Source organism: Anopheles gambiae, chromosome 2 (assembly GCF_943734735.2).
Source record: "Anopheles gambiae chromosome 2, idAnoGambNW_F1_1, whole genome shotgun sequence".
NCBI classification, from domain to species: domain Eukaryota; kingdom Metazoa; phylum Arthropoda; class Insecta; order Diptera; family Culicidae; genus Anopheles; species Anopheles gambiae.
Window position 1 is genome coordinate 91,767,535 of NC_064601.1, and position 16,061 is coordinate 91,783,595.

The following is a 16,061-nucleotide window of genomic DNA, read 5'->3' on the forward strand; positions in this document are numbered from 1 at the left end:
ACGCGACGCATCAAGAACGTGTTTTATGTTGCGAACCAGTAAGCAGCAAAACCATCAACAGATTGTTCCGAGCGACGCTTTACGATGTGGCCGTCCGTCTTGCGTCGTCGGGGCCTGCAGGGTCATCTGCACGCCGGCTTGTGTCCGTTCGTCCGTCCGTTTATTATCGCAACCGTGGGGCAACACCGTTTCGTTGGTAAGTGATCGCTTCAATCGCTTCCGCGTTATCAGCAGTCTCGGATCTCGGGTACGGCTCGGGTACAAGGAAGAACAGACTGAAAGGTGTGTGCTACCAGAATTACATGTTTTGTCGGGGCCCTGGTGGTGTCTGGTACAGATGTCTGGGACAGAGTCTGGAGCAGACGATCGAAACTTTGTCAAATGAGTTGAGGTTCAGCGAAAGGGTTTATTTCTTTTGAGCTTTGCGAGTCCTATCAAACGGGAATCGGAGACAGTTCACTTCTTCATTCCAATACTTAGTCAATAAATTAATAGCCATCTTCTGACATGTGATGTACAAACACCTTGAAGGGTTGTTTCTAGATTAAAAGCAAATATCCCAAACTCATAATCGATTGGCCGATCTTCTTCGCCAAAACTCCGATTTTCGATTATCGTCCCAAACACCTCGCAGCCAACGCGAAAGGGTTGGCATCTACCTTTACCCCTCAACTTCACAGCCTTGTACGCGATGGTACTTGATTCATTTATCAAAATAATCATACAGTGTCGGGCGGCGGCAGCCCTTGCCGGTGGGTGCTCGATTCTAATCAAACAATGACAGTACAAAAGGATTATCGTTAACATTTCGCCTGAAAGGCTGGAAGAAAACCACCGGCAGGGACTAGACTTCATTCCATTCCCTCATCCATTTCAAGGTAGTCGATTTAGTTCTGTTTGGCGTACCGCACCGTACCATTGTCATCATCGTGGACTTTGCACGGGGTTTAGTAACCCCTTTATCTCGCCCGAAACTCCGATTGGACGAGGGTGAAGAATCGCTGCCCTGGCGCTTTTGGTCACGTCATATCAGCAGCACCAGGGGTGTTGATTTTAATGCCCGGCTCGGGAAAACTTTTAATATTAGATGAATTATTAAAAGGGTTGTTGTTGGGAAGAGCTCCGAGCGGTGGCTTCTGGTCTGCCGCGCGTGATACTCGTGTTTTACGTTTCCGTCTGCTCGTTAGCAGCTTCCTTCAGCGTTCGACTGTGGCGCTCATCGAAGGGTGAATTTAGTGAAGTCCTGTCTCCCTTCTGGTTGGTCTCCCACGCCGGCTGTTGGGCAGGAAATGGTGTGTAGGTTTGTTTTGCTGTGTGCAGTTTTGTGTCTATAGTGCGTACAGTGAGAGAGAGATACAATTGTGACAAGTGTTTATCGAAGGTGATCTGATCCCGTGGAAGTGTAAATAGAGACAGCACCAAAACAAAACCGACGCACGGGAACAGCGTCACGTTGAAAAAACAATGCGCACGATACGTGGTTTAAACAGGCGCAATCGCGCTGGTTTGTTTTTGGAAGACTCTTTCTAACAATTTCCGATCAAAGACATGTGGAAACGACCTCAAAACAGTTACCCTAGACTCCAGATGGTTTGGATGTCGGGAGTTTGAAATACGGAAAACGCATCGCAAGCTAATCCACCCAATCCCCCGGACAGCACGGCGGCAAACCCCGATCCTTGCCTCCGGAGGACATTAAGGAATTACGTTTTGATTGAACGCGCCAACAAAGCAACTGTCGCCCGAGCAAAATGCTCTGCCCCGTGTCTCTGTGCGTGTTTAATGGGCACACAATGGCAGAATTCGCTTTCAATCAGAAGATTTGATCGGAGGTTTGCAGAGAAAGCAGAGAAGCAATCCTCCTTCCCATGGTAGCGCCCTAAGGCGGGCGCTCCGCTAATCTCCCCAGCATCATTCAGGCGTTGTCACGCGGTGCGGTAGTTTTCTGCGTACCAGCCACAGTCTTTCAGTCTTTTTGCCCCTAGGCGCCACCGCATTTGTCCGTACAATTGTCCATCTGGCCCATGGGCCCGGGCGCAGTGGTGTAATTGAAATATTTCAACATACCCCATAATCATCGTACAAAAGCATGGTAGCAAAAACAGGGGGACAAATTTTTTGGAAGGATTCTGCTTCTTCGTTTTGGCCCCTACTTTGATCACTCCGGTGACACACACACACACACACGCACTGCTGAAAGGTTTCGACTGCCAAGTCGTTTACGTTCAATCGGGCTTAAGCAACGCTGGCGGGCATTTGCGAGGTCCACAAGAGAGACAGAGAGAGAGAGTGAAAAAAGCGGGATAATTGTACGAGCACCGGGCAATTTACGGTGTCCGCGGTTTCGGTTCCAATCCAGTCCGGTGGATCCTGGTGCAAGTGCCCGTGCAGGCTCCCGAAACTCCGAAATCGAGACCCATTTTGTCCGTGTTTGTTTTGGCGTGTGCTGCTGCAATTATCGTGTCTTATTAGAGCCACAAGAACGAGTGATGCTGCAGGCACTACCCATTATCCTTGGGAGTGTTGGGTTTATGGGTAAGCTTCGTGGTTTTAATTTGTTCCCCGAGCTAAAAGCCTACATGCAAGCGGGCGGATAGCTGGCAAGGACTGAAATACTCATGTTTTTTTTCACACAAACAGCAGAGTGTTGGAAGCAAGCAAAAAAACAAGCAAGTTGAGATGAGTTTGGCCGTCTGTTGTTTTGCAGGCCCCAGAACGCCTCTTTTGGGCTTCGTTTCGGGATCACTTTTCGTCTTTCCGGCACTGTGCCCTTCTCGTGCAAAACAAATGACATTATTAATCATCTCATTTGATCTTCTGCCAGGATGGATGGGGGGGGGGGGGGGGGTAGGTTTAGCCTTTCCCTCACCGAAATGGCGTGTATTTATTGAGATAAATTGACAGCACGAAAGCATGGTTGACAGTGGCGGGTGTGAGCCGGTGCTTGGCCGTGCCCGGGTTGTCAGCAATCGCTTTTTTCTCTCGCGCTCCTTCTGCGAGCCCCATGTGGCAATGGATGGGTACGTGTGAGGTACGCTCAAAAGACACGAGGGTAAATTATTAGAAATTATGCTGAAACAGTGAAACACGGTGGAGGGTAATTTGTTTTAAAGACTGAGCAGTTCCTAGAAAAGCGGCACGCTGCCCTCTTTCATTATTTTAAAGAAAGCATGCAAAAAGGTTTGGAACGTGCGATGAACCCGGAACTTTTTAAACCTTCTGTTCTTTTCTAATGTCATGTAAAGCTTCAAATTAATTTAATAATAATTTTAAACAAATATTTCGTAGTCTCATGAATATTCAGAAATTGTATTACAAGAATAGTAAATACAACATCAATAAAGGTGACTTCCTATTTCAGTAGTTGTCTTTTAGTCATTCTAGTTTTCGTCATTTTAGTCAGCTGTGATAATTATAATCATTGATTCTAGATTCGACTAAGAGTTAAATATAGGTTCTTTGGAGTTTAATTTTGTTGAGATTTGTCAAGATTTTGAGGTTTTTCAGGATCTTAAGTGTTCTTTTTCTTTAAAATGACTCTTTTGAATATGTTTACATCAGATCCTTTCCTATCCTACGGTCAACGTATTCATTTGCCACAAAACACCAGCAAAGGCATCTTCCGTTCTATTCTAGCAATCCATTTTCGCACCCAAAGGATGCTAGTGATAATTTAATTATATTTAAACCGTGCCATAATTACTCGTACTTTAGGTCCTGATTGAAATTCCAATAACAAATCATTCGCTTACGCGTGAAACCTCCCATCCGTCGAACCAATCCCGACGAGAGCAGCTCTTTCAACGAACAGCACACTTTGTTGGATCAGTTTATTATTAACCATCTGTGGGACGTTCGTCTTTTTTTTTTGTTCAGCTTCACCTCGATATTATTACCCGCCACGCGGTAGTTGCCGGAGCCTTGCCAAACGTGCGAGCGCGCACTCCCGCGACTGTGAGTGGTGAGCTTGAAAAGTGCTTGAATAATAGAAAAACACACAGATAAGCTATAGGCCAGCCCAACCACCCACCCAGCTGCAGTGGCAGGCAGCACTCGCGGCAGCGTCCGGAATCAGCTGAAATAATGGAGCAATTTTTCCACGAGGATTTTCCACCGGGCACGTCCCGTGTAAGTACGCGTACGAGCGCGCACCACCGGTGGCCCGCCGGTGGAAGGCGGTGAGGGTGGAAGGTGAAAGTGCCCCGGGAAAATCTGGTTAATCGAAAAGCGTACCGAGAAGCCCCGTGCGTGCATCATCACCGCGCACCGTTTCATCATCGAAGGAGGCTAGAAGGCTGTCTTTCTTGTTGTTTTTTGCACTGTCCTTTCGATCAGCTCTCACAGACACACAAAAAAAAACAAGATCACAATCCCTCACCAATAGCGAGTCAACCGCTTCCTTGTTCCGGCTCTGGTGAGTTTTGCTTAGCTCTGTGCCATCGGATTGAAATGTTATTTTTCACGGCTTTTTGAACCTGTCCAACAACAAAACATGCCGCTCGCTCGGCACCGACCCCTGCACGAGAAATATTACCCGACTGGGACGGGAAGCGGAAAGGGAAGCAAAATGCACACGGTGGCGCGGGTGCTGAGAAAGATAAACATAATTGCACACCCGGGGTACTGATGCGCCCCCTGTTTTGCGTACCAAACCAAAAAAAAAGGGGGAAAATAAAAGAATGCGTCACGCAGGACGCAGGGCGGGCGCGTAACGCAACGCATTCAGCGCCGCCGTCAAGCGCCTTCAATTGTGGTGGAAAATTAGGGTCGATTCTTCACAACCGTCGAGTAGGCGAAACGAACCGAAACGAACCGGCGGGGGAAGGGTATTAGTTTTTCTCAACCGGGGAAAATGCAACACCACCTCCGCCACCCTCTCTTCCTAGGTTTTGCGTATTCAAATTCGCCGCCGTCTCTCCCCTGTTCGTTCGCGAAGAGTCAATGAAGATGACGATTAAATTAAACGGCACACAGGAGAGTACATCGCTCGGAGGCGATTGCGTTGCGGTGCTTCGCACCGGGGTCTCGCTTTAGGGTGATGTTGTAAAGTAAATAAAGTAACAGAAAGAATAGAAGAGAAGAGATAGCGCATACAGCACAGCAGAAAAAAATGAAGGCAAAATACCTCCCAAGCAACTGTTCAATGTTCAATGTGATTACGAAAGATGTCTTTTGTCATTTTGGCAAATTCTTTGGAAGGTTCAGTTTCCCCGGGAGCAACTGCGAACAGTGCCGAAAACGATGAATGGGTTTATTGACATGGAGGGTTCGACCGGGGCCTTTGCTGCAACAACACCACTTCCTTCGGGGCATTATTGATCGGGGGGGCAGTGCTGGTGCGCATTTTGCTGCAAAGAGACAGACTGTTGTTTCCTTTACTTTTTGCACCAAAAAAACGGCTTGCGAATTGTAGAAACAAAGTGGTAAAAAAAGAAGAAAAAAAGCGAAATCTACGATGTGATTTTATAGGAAAAAAGACACTTTTAAAAGGGTATTTTGTCTGTAGCTTTGGTACAGACGGTGCATGAGCACACATACACCGAGAGAGAATTGAATGCGAAATTGAAACGTCATCGAATCACGCAACTCTGAGCCATGGTTTCTCGTAAAGCTACCGGGAACGTGTGCTTGTAAACGCGGGGTGTCGCATAAAACGGAACTTTTCTCGCGCCCCGTCATCATCATCACCACCACCACCATGGCACACCGTTGGGCACAATTAAACGTTTTCGAACGGTCGAAAGGACCAGCGCCGGCCGAAGGCGTTTCAATGCGTACGATCACGAAGGGTCATTTCCGAATCGCGCTCGCAGTCCGGGGGCATTCAAATATGATAAATGATACTTTCGGCACGGCAGCCGGGGCAGCATGCACCAGCCCAAAAAAAAAAAAAAACAAACGAAAACGAACTGATCCTTCCGATTACTGGCCGCTGGGTCCCATTTAAATGAATGGTGCTGCAGAGCCTTCGCCAGTCTCCATGGGTATCTGCAAGCGCCTTTGCTGGGAGGGTGAATTTTCCCTTCTTCGGTCGAAATGGTCATCATGCGCCGTGTCTACGCGGATGTGTCGACACTTCCTTTTGCGCAATATTATTTATGGCACACCATGCCTTCCCCTTCCCAGTTGCAGTCGACAGCAAAAAGAGAAAAAAGAGCAGCAAAACATAGGAAACGATATGAGTGACATAATTACGTACGAGTGTGCATTGTGTGGCCTGGTGTTTTGTGAAAGCGGAAAGAAAGCACGAAAGCGCAGCGGCCAGTGTGACCCGCGACCGAACCTTAGCGAAATTGCATTCGAATGGTGGTAGCTTGTAATGCAACACCCCGAAATGGTTTCCCGTTGTGTTGCTTTTATCAAATGCGACTGACGAGAGAGGACGGTTCGTTGCTTGCTCCCTAATTCAACTCCTCGCAGCAGCCGGCAAGGAAACAAACACAGAGCAGAGAGAGAGAGAGAGAGAGAGAGAGAGAGAGAGAGCACAAAGCGAGGATGGGAAGGCATGAAAAGAATGGGCATGATTTGAGTAGGCGTTGACATTTAATTTGCTATATCATTATCATTATTTATCGGACATTTGTTAGAGCGACGAGTGGTTGCGAGTGTACGATGCAGAACGGTGCGAGCTGGCTTGCGCCATACGCTGCATCCGGTCGCTGCGAAGTCGCTGCCATTATTAATGTCCCCCGAGAATCGAACCCATCCCCAAAAAAAGTTCTATAATGCTTCTTGTATCCCTGAAAGGAACGAAAAAGACAAAAAAGATGCTTCGATCGCCCCTCAACCGGTGGGTGCAAAAATGGGAAGCACCAGCGCACGCGACCGATTTGACGAATGGGTCGCAGTTAGATGCGTGTGCATTAATTGTGAGGTAATGAGGACAGAAATTTATCGCTTTTTATTATGGTTCATTGCCACCGGGTGGGATGGTACAGAAATAATAAGCTATTAGGGAATTATTTTTGAAGCAAACGTCACAAAACTTCCAATATTAACCTATATTTAGGAGATGTACGGCGCGTCGGATTCTTCCCAATTAGCAGGTTACAATCACGTAAGCGTATTCCCGATCACAATTTAGCCACACTTAGGCACCCGTCGTCGTATGGCGGACCGAATCCGCAACGGAGATGCGCATATTAGCCGCACTTTTGCAATATATTGCGTGACATAATAACGGCTACGTTGGCGTACGACGGTTCCTTTCCGTTTTGCGATGAAAGTGAAACCGACAGCAGAAAGTGGGAGTGCAGAAGATTGCGAAGGGACGCCGGCATGGTAGTACGTTAAGATGATTGTTATTAGACGGCAGGGGAAGTGAATGTGTGCTGAGAAGGAAGTCGCGTGGCCGATACATGGGACGTATATTGCAGCACGTAGGACAATTTCGAGGGAAATTCGTTTTCTTATAGCTGTGGGTGACTTAAAGGGGAGTTAGTTTTTGCAAAACCTAGCTTGTTTAAGTAATATTCACATGAAATTCTGAAACAATTTTTGCGAAGATATATTGCCAACACTTCTGCAAAACCAGGGCTGCGTCTTCCCAAGAAGACGCAACCAACAGCACAACGACATTGATTGTTTTCTTTCAGGGGAAAGCGCAAACATCTCTCCGTTCGATTCGTTTTGGGAGAAAATCCCCTTTTCAACGAATCGACACCAAAACAAGCATTGACCCTTTGCGAGCTTGTTCCGAGAAGGGTGAGCCTGTCAATACACACAGGATACATAGTCAGGACGATAATTAGACCATCACCAGCACTCGGCGTAACAAGGTGTACCCAAACCCAACAATTGGCTAATTTATGTCAATTCTTTTCCGCAACCCGGAGCGGGGCCCCCCTCTTTACTCAATTTACAGTCGATACAGGGCCCCTTGCTGCCATATGGGTATGGCCATGAGAGCCTAGAAGATGGTTTGTTTGGTTGATTTATGTCAGAGACCTGCGTCTCTATACGTGTGTGTGTGTGTGTGTGTAAGCAGACAGCACACAACAAGAAAAGCATCTGTGGCGTCTCTCCGGATCCGTTCCAGAGTGCCACAAAAGGCACGGTAACGAAAAGAGAGACAGTCTAATTGATACAAGACAAATTCCGGCATCGCAATAAATCACAACGCCACCGTTTTGCGCGATGGTGTAATTATGAGTGGTCCACGCTGGAAAGAATAAGATGAGAAAGGTTTCGTTGCGCTATATTGCCGATGCTGCTGCTACCGGTGCATCGGTTTCGGTGGCGTCTCGGCTGGAGAGTGGATCGGAACTCAACGGCAGCAAAGCAAGGAAGGAATGCACGGGTACACGTTCATTCACGTTTCGCCCGGTGCATCGACGGCGAGCCATTCCCCAAGGAGTTGGAATGCCCTACCGGATTGAGATGATGGTGCAGTAGGGGGGAACGGTGTACAGTTCCCGATCAATACCGACCGAGAAAGGTTTTGGAGCACCTCCGGTGGTGAAGGTAGAATCTCTCACGTACGGCAGCAGGAATGACAGCAGTGTGTGATGTACGGATGGTTGTTGTTTGGCGAAATCTCTTCATTGCATGGCGAGGAGAAGGCGATCGTCGTTTTTATTGCTTTCGAATGATGTGACAATGTACTAGTCATTCAATTGAGGTTAAATGACAAGTTTCGGTAGAATATTTAACTCGATATTTTAAGATATAGTACTAGGAATCGTCCAATAACATCCCTCTTCAATGTCCCAATGATGCACAAACAGCAAACTCCAATTAAACACACACACAAAACAACCGTTTGCATTTGACATCTCCTAGGTGGATAGGCAATCGAGATATCGCTTCCGTTAGGCTGTCACTTGTCACGGGCTGCAGCGAACGACGAGAACGAGACCGAGTCGTCACTCATCGAACGCCACCATTTCCCCCACCCCTTTACAATCCCTGTCTCGCAGGGCAAACATGAGAACCTGTGGCTGCTGGGTGGATGCAGCAGACCACTGCTGAAGAATGAAAATCAACTCAACGGGCAAACGACATTTTTCCCAACCAAGCGAACGTTGGGAAGCAAGCGAAAACCTTCCTTCGCGTGGACATTCCGGGGGTTCCACGCCGGACGGATGGAATCGGATTGGAAAAACACGTTTTGCTTGCGCGTTTTCGTGGGAAGAGAGAGAGAGAGGGAGAGAGACATGCATACGCACACCGGGGTTGAGATTCTAACGTTTGGAAGTCATCGGTTTCGGGAATTGATGTAGCTGTAGGACTGGTGGTCTGGGTCTGGATGGTTGGTGCGACTCTTTTTTTATTGCTGTTGCTTCCCGGGTTGCTTCCCGGGTTGCTACCACTTTCCATCTGGCGCTTGGGCGATTTGGCGACAAACGGGTAAAATCACGACCCATTGGAAGGGACAGGATGGTAGGGGGAAACGTGATACGACGGACGGCCGTTGTCTGTGCGATGGTCATTTAAGGAAATCTGGCCGCCATTCGCGAGTGCGTCTTATCGCGTCTTCCCGTCGGGACACGGAGCCGCCCCGGCAAGCGATAGTTTGTTGTGGAAGGGATTGTTTTTTGTTGCGTCTTGTATCTCGATGGGAAGATGTTTCCCAATGGAAGAGAAAGGCTAGGAAATGAGTATATTTCCTTCCAGAACATACTTTACTTCAAGTAATTAAGCTAATTTGTACACATGTAGGCAATAATTGCGCGGAAAGTAACGCCCAAATATCTATCACCATGAACGTTACAGTAAACCTCCTTCCAAACGCTACATCTGTCCCGAAATCGTGTCAGATCGAGTGGCTTTTGATCTTGAAATTGCCTTCCAAATTGCCCGAGGCATATCAATGTTCTGAACAGCGTTTAAAGGACATCACCTCTGACACTTACTTTACTCGTACATCGCGTTGGCAAGCTCTTACCAAACTCTTCCAAATGTCCGAATTACCCCCTTGCTGTCTGAATGAGCTAAGCGAGTAGCGTCCTTATCGTCACTTTTGCATCAAACTCGTAGGAATACGCAACCCCTCACTGTGCGCTGTAAAGGCTTGGTGTGAAAATATGTTTGCCCTCGGGGAGAAATTCCACAAAACGACACTTTTAGTGTGAAGCCCTAGAACACCAGCGTGCAGTAGTAGGACCCACAGCACTTGAATTGGAAGCATTTTTAAATCGTTCAAACTCGTATGCAACCCTGATCTTTCCTTTCGAATTCAGTACGCTGTATTTGCCTCGGAGGTGTAATTTACGCGTAAAACACTTCAAAATAATACTATTTCCTCTTTCGCTCGATGACAATTGGGCATTTTTCGGCACACTCTATGGAAGTGGCTTTCAAGTGGCTGCCCCACGCGGTGCAAATGGATGTGGGGGGAGCCAAATGTGGACTGTTTGGTGAGTGGAAAAACAAAACTATCCAATCGAGCTGCCATACACAAATGGTTGATAGGTTTATTTCGCCTTTCCATTCGGATGGCACTGTGGGTTTCCATTTCCCCGAAACCTACCTGGGCTACCGGAAATAAACTCTGCGCGCGCGTGTGTGTGTGTTTTTTCCTCTGCATGCACACGGGCGGTTTGTGATCGTGTGCAGCTGTGGGGCAGTTATTTTAACTGGTTTTGGTTGATTTTTTATTCATCTCCATCCGCCCGGCACGATCGGTTAGGGATGGGGTGGAAGTTTCACCTGTGCATTCTCTTTTTTTTTGCTTTCGTTCTTTTTTCACCGCCACGGAAGTGGGTTGCACCGGATGATGAGTCCCGCGCAAATGGAGCAAAATGGGTGGAATGGCACTGTTTTTTTTTGCTTTCTTGCTTTATTTTTGCAAGATAAAAGGAATCTACTATTCGTAAAGCAAATATAGACACGTATTAACTCAATGGCCGGCAAATGGGGTTTTGGCGCTGGGTGGAAAATGGAGCCCGCTGAAGGCTGTGGCGGGGGTCCCTTTTTATCATTTATATTAAATTTTAATTGGAAAAATAATTAATTTCCCTTTTCTGCGCTCACCGGTGGTGTTTCTGGGTCTGAGTAAATGTGTGTGTGTGCGCGCGCTGATGTTGAATGATTATTTTTGTTTGGTTTTGCATGATGTATTTTTTATCTTCGCTTCGCTCAATTTTGTTTGCTTTGCATTTCATGGCATGCGTTTGTGTGTGTGTGTTTTTTTCGTATTGCTTTCTTTTTTTTTCGAATTTGGTTGTTGCTCTGAAGCACTTTATTTTGTCAGATTTTTTTTTTGTTCGCTACGTTTTTGCAACCCTTTCCAGCCTCGCCACCAGCTCTCTGCTCAATTTCTGCTTTCTGTTTGCATTTGTAAAATTAATAAATTTCCATGATAATAAATATATTGAGCAGCAGCAGCAGCAGCAGCAGCAGCAGCAGCAGCAGCAGCAGTGGCAGTAGCAGCAGTGGCAGGGGAAAGGAGGAGCATGCTTTGAAGAAACTGCAACGATGGTGAATGCACACCGCCAATGGGATGCACAATCTGTTTGTGGACAAAAAATAGATGCAATTGCACACACACACACCAACACACGCACATACACACGCTTATAAAATCGACAATAAAAACAAGGAGTATGCAAAGAAAAACACGAGCAACAGCACAGAAGAGAGATGAAGAGCAACAACAAAAAAATGTTTGTGAAATTAATTTCAATTTCCGAGTGGCATTTTTTGTTTGCCTTCGCTTTTCATCCCGAACGTCGCTTCAGTTGCATTTTCCTCCTCCGCCCATTCGCACTCATGGGATGGGAATGAATGCTTTGCGAATGAATGAATGTATCCAGCAGCAGGATCGTGTGTCTCTTTTTATCGTTTTTTGTTGTTGTTGTTGTTGTTGTTGCTCCTTCTCAACTCCCTCTAACGACCATGGAAAAGCACTCCACCCACGGATAATGGAGTGTTATTGGAATGTGGATGAGTTTTTCCAGCAGGTGATTGTTTTATTTTCATCTTTTTTTTTGTTTTGCTTTTACTATTATCGAATGTTTTCCTTTTTTTTTTGGACTGTGCATGGGACAAGCCGGAAGCATCATTGTGTCCTGTATGTCCTTAGTTTGTTTGTCATCATTTGTTTCTTTAAGAGTGTTTGTTTGTTTGGCAAAGCAAAATTTTGTTTACAAAATGCAAATAATCTTTTACTTGGTTTTCTTCGATTTTGCCACTCTTTGAGCTAAATTATTTTAAATGATTTCCTTAAAAGTTTCCTTATTATTTCCTAAACATTCTATTTATAATATAAATGATTGCTAATATTATCTGTACATTCACACGATAACAACAAACCATAACCTTGCTTACATCTTTTGCAGCAAAATCCTCTAAAGACATCACCATAACTCACCAAACAAAACATTTCCACCGATTCCGCCACTATACATCCTTCCAACATCCGAGCGACGTTTCACTTTCACTAGGTCAACGACACCAATGCCCTGTCTGCAGCCGGAAAAGTCTTGCTTTCCCTCAAGCCACCCAAAAAAGCTGCAATTCTCTATCCTCATCCACCACTCTCTCTCTCTCTTCGTTCTTCACACGCGATCGTAAAACCCGTCACTAACCGTGCCGCGTGTACAGGACCGAAACTTGCTCCGATGCATACCGATGATTGCACACTCCTTTTTATAGTGAATACACAACGTACTTAGTATGAGCGTTGCGTCCTTGTACACACACACACACGTCTACAGCTCGCACAGTATGTCAAACAGTATGTGTGTGTGGGTTGGTTTTTTATTGTACTACTGCTCACTGACAGAGATCCTTTGCCACTCTTGGATGCAGGCCCGTGCAGTGTCAGTCAGAGGCGCCTGCACTGCCTCTTTGTGTCTGTCTCCTTTCGAAGGGCCTTTTTGCACCCCAAAAACACACTTACTCTCACTGAAAGCGAGAGAAAGAGAGCGATAGCTGTACGTGTATGCGTGTGTGTATGTGTGTGTGTGAGAGTGAAGTACACGTGAGCCGGAAAAGTAGGAGCCAAGTAAAACTCAAATCGCATTCAAATGACGCATATTTCAATTTCACTAAGCCAGGAGGTCAAGTTCACCGACGCGCACCAACCTAACGACGATAAAAGGCAATGACGACGACGGCGCCGGCAACGGGAACGGATTCTCCGTGACGAATAAATTTGAATTCTAAATCGGCTTCTGCCGGTCGCCGGCTAACACTAGGGAGAAGAGCACCGGAATCCCTTTCCGCAACCAGTTGTTGCTTCACCAAAGAGGGGGGGCCATTAAGTGAGGTGGCTCTCTGAGGAGGAAGCTTTGCGAAAGAACCGTCCGTTCGATTGATTAGTGGCCTTTTTTCGGATGGTGTTCCTCCGAGTGTGTGTGTGTGCTTCCGTTGTTGTTGTTAGATGTGAGATTTGTACACGATAAGACACGAACTTTACGCCCGATGCTGCTGCACGCTGGTTGGAGAAAGGTGCAAAGGTTGAAAGAAGGAATGAAACATCTCCCAAAGATCAATGCAGATACACATTCCGGGACTCGCTCAACTCGGGTTCATTCATACTTCTGAAGGTCTCAAGTAGGTTTGAATTAAAGGACAAAGATAAAAAAGGGATGATTGCAGGCATGAATCTCGCTCTCTTTTGCTTCCTTGCCTTCAAACAAAGGACATTCAACGCGCTGGTGTTCCTATTTGACTTTCAAATGGCGTTTTGGCCGGCCAAGCAACCGGTGGAACAACCAAAACACTTTATGGTCTTCTTTCCTTCCACATCCTATAGTGTGGAGTGTGCGGCTTATTTTGTATGAGTTTTTGCCGTTGTTTTGGCATTCCAAGAGGGAATTTGATGCGATTAAATGGTGCAAGGTGTGCAGGATGTACATACAAACAACGATACAGGCAATGTTAAGAAGGTGTTGGCGATCCGTTTGACTTCAGAAGCTTAATATTTGTTGATAGTATTTGAGCCGGTCTTGTAGTACAGTCGTCAACTCGTACGACTTAACAACATGCCCGTCTTGGGTTCAATCCCCAAATAGACCGCGCCGCCATACGTAGGACTGACTATTCTGCTATGGGGGGGGGGGGGGGGATCAATTAGTCACTGAAAGCCAAGCCCACAAGTGGGTACAGGCAGGCCTTGACCGACATCGGTTGTTGAGCCAAAGAAGAAGAAGAAGAAGTATTGGAAACGAGTTGGCTCCTGCAATGCTTATGTTTAGATCCATTCAGCTGAATGCTTCATTTCGATAAAATGCAACGTATTTAGCATGATTTAAGACTTTAAATCACCAAATGAATTAGTTATAAGAGGTACTCCTGCTTATGAGGACTTTCATAAATACCCTGCAGAACTTCTAGATTGAGAATTTCATTAAGTATGAGCTTTTAGACAGCCACTAGTTTACTAAAATATTCATTTTGTCAATAGATGTACACTGAGCTAGTCTATGTAGTGTGTTGCTATTGTCTGAAAGACCTTGGATTTGAACTTTTGAGGATTTGAACTTGCGATTTGAATACAAAACCAGCAAGTTGTGTTCTAATGCATGAGACAACAATAAGAAAGCAAGCAAAAAAGCTTGCCTACGATTGCTGAAATGTCACAATAGACTTACTCAACCAGATTGTGATCGTTTTTAATCAGCTTGTCTTGTTAGATACATATCTGGATTTGATTCTCAATCTCATTGTGCCGACACCAATGTGGGCACTGTGCCTTCTTATAGGGAACGACATTTGCCATGTAATTTAAAATAAAATTCCCTTTCCTCTTCAAAGTAACTGTCTCTCTCTCGCTCTCCTTTCTCTTCATTTCAACCGAAGGCTCGTCAGCTTGGTAATGGATGCGGCCAAAAGCACGGAAAAGTGTCAGGCAGCTTTTGCCTTCGTCAACAGATTTTTTTCCCCAGCTCCCTTGCACAAACCAATCACATGTACGCGTCATAAAACCAAAACAAGATTTTTCTTCACTCACTCCCAACCACTCCCCCCCCCCCATCCCTCTCTCTCCATCCCTTTAACTCAACACCAACATATCGAATATGTTTCCTGCTGAAAAATTTCCCTTTCGATACTCGCCACCACTGTTTGCACCAAAGTGATAGGCCGAACCGTATCACGGCATAATGTCAAAAGTGATGAGTCAAGCAGAAGTTACCCACTCAACCCTTTTTTCCCTCCCTTCTCACCTACAACACCCTTCCTCTGGTTCTCTTCCACACAACCCACACTCTCTCTCTACATTATTGCGCAACGTTAGGCGTCGATTTGGAATCGTCGTTTTTTTGTTGTGCCTTTTTTCAAAACGAAACAACCAACGGTGGCATCATTGTGGTTATACGGTGGCTGCCAATGGCTACCCCTTGGGAGAGCAAAGGGAAAAAAGGATGCTGCCTGGCTACAAACACACACGGGCACACACACTTCAGCATAGGCTCTATATATTTACTTTGCAACGGCGTTTAGAGAGCGTACAGCACAGCGACAACTCTTCAACGCCACCGCATGGAGCGCATTCGTGCGTTCCGTTCTTATTTCTTCGAGAGCCTTCACAGCCACGTCAGACTCGCTTTACCCTGCCCGGTTCTGATGGGTTGTCTTATTTAAATAATAATGACTTTTTTTTTTGGTTTCCACCTTCAAAAACTTACCCATTGGCGTGCCCTTGTCGTCGGCGTCGGTTGTCTTCGGGCCGCGCGCGCGCTCAAATGCACAAATCGCATTCTTCAACGCACTCTTTGATTTGTGCGGGTGAAGTGATGTTCAAATCCAACGCGTGCCCGTGTTGAGAAGATCTAAGGTAAAACAAAAGGAAAAAGAAGGCAAAAATGCTGATCAAGGATAAAGTAGAGAGATAGAGTGGGGTTACAAAAACCCTCAGAAGCGCCCATGAACGTCACTCCCAGAACAGTTCTGTGTGCGTGAAAACCTGTCACCGTGACATAAGGCACCTCGCAAGGTGGCGCAAAGCGTGAAGGCCTCTCGCCACAGAGGCCCCGTGGTGTGTGCACGAAGAAGCGAAAACGCAGAATATCCAAGCAACCCCGAAACAAAAAAAAAAAAAACGCCACAACCCACAAGCTGACGTGTTGGTAAATATTGACATTCCATCAAAATTTGTGACAGATTTCTCATTA

The 16,061-nt window shown here is 46.2% G+C and overlaps 1 long non-coding RNA gene across 1 annotated transcript in view; it reads right to left on the minus strand.

Annotated features, from left to right (window-relative positions):
• The window catches only part of LOC133391781 (uncharacterized), a 39,793-nt gene extending 24,092 nt beyond the window's left edge, over positions 1–15,701 (minus strand). Inside the window, exon 1 of the long non-coding RNA XR_009765250.1 lies at positions 15,576–15,701. This is a non-coding gene — a long non-coding RNA (uncharacterized LOC133391781). The remainder of the gene's footprint in view (positions 1–15,575) is intronic.
• Positions 15,702–16,061: the final 360 nt, after the last annotated feature.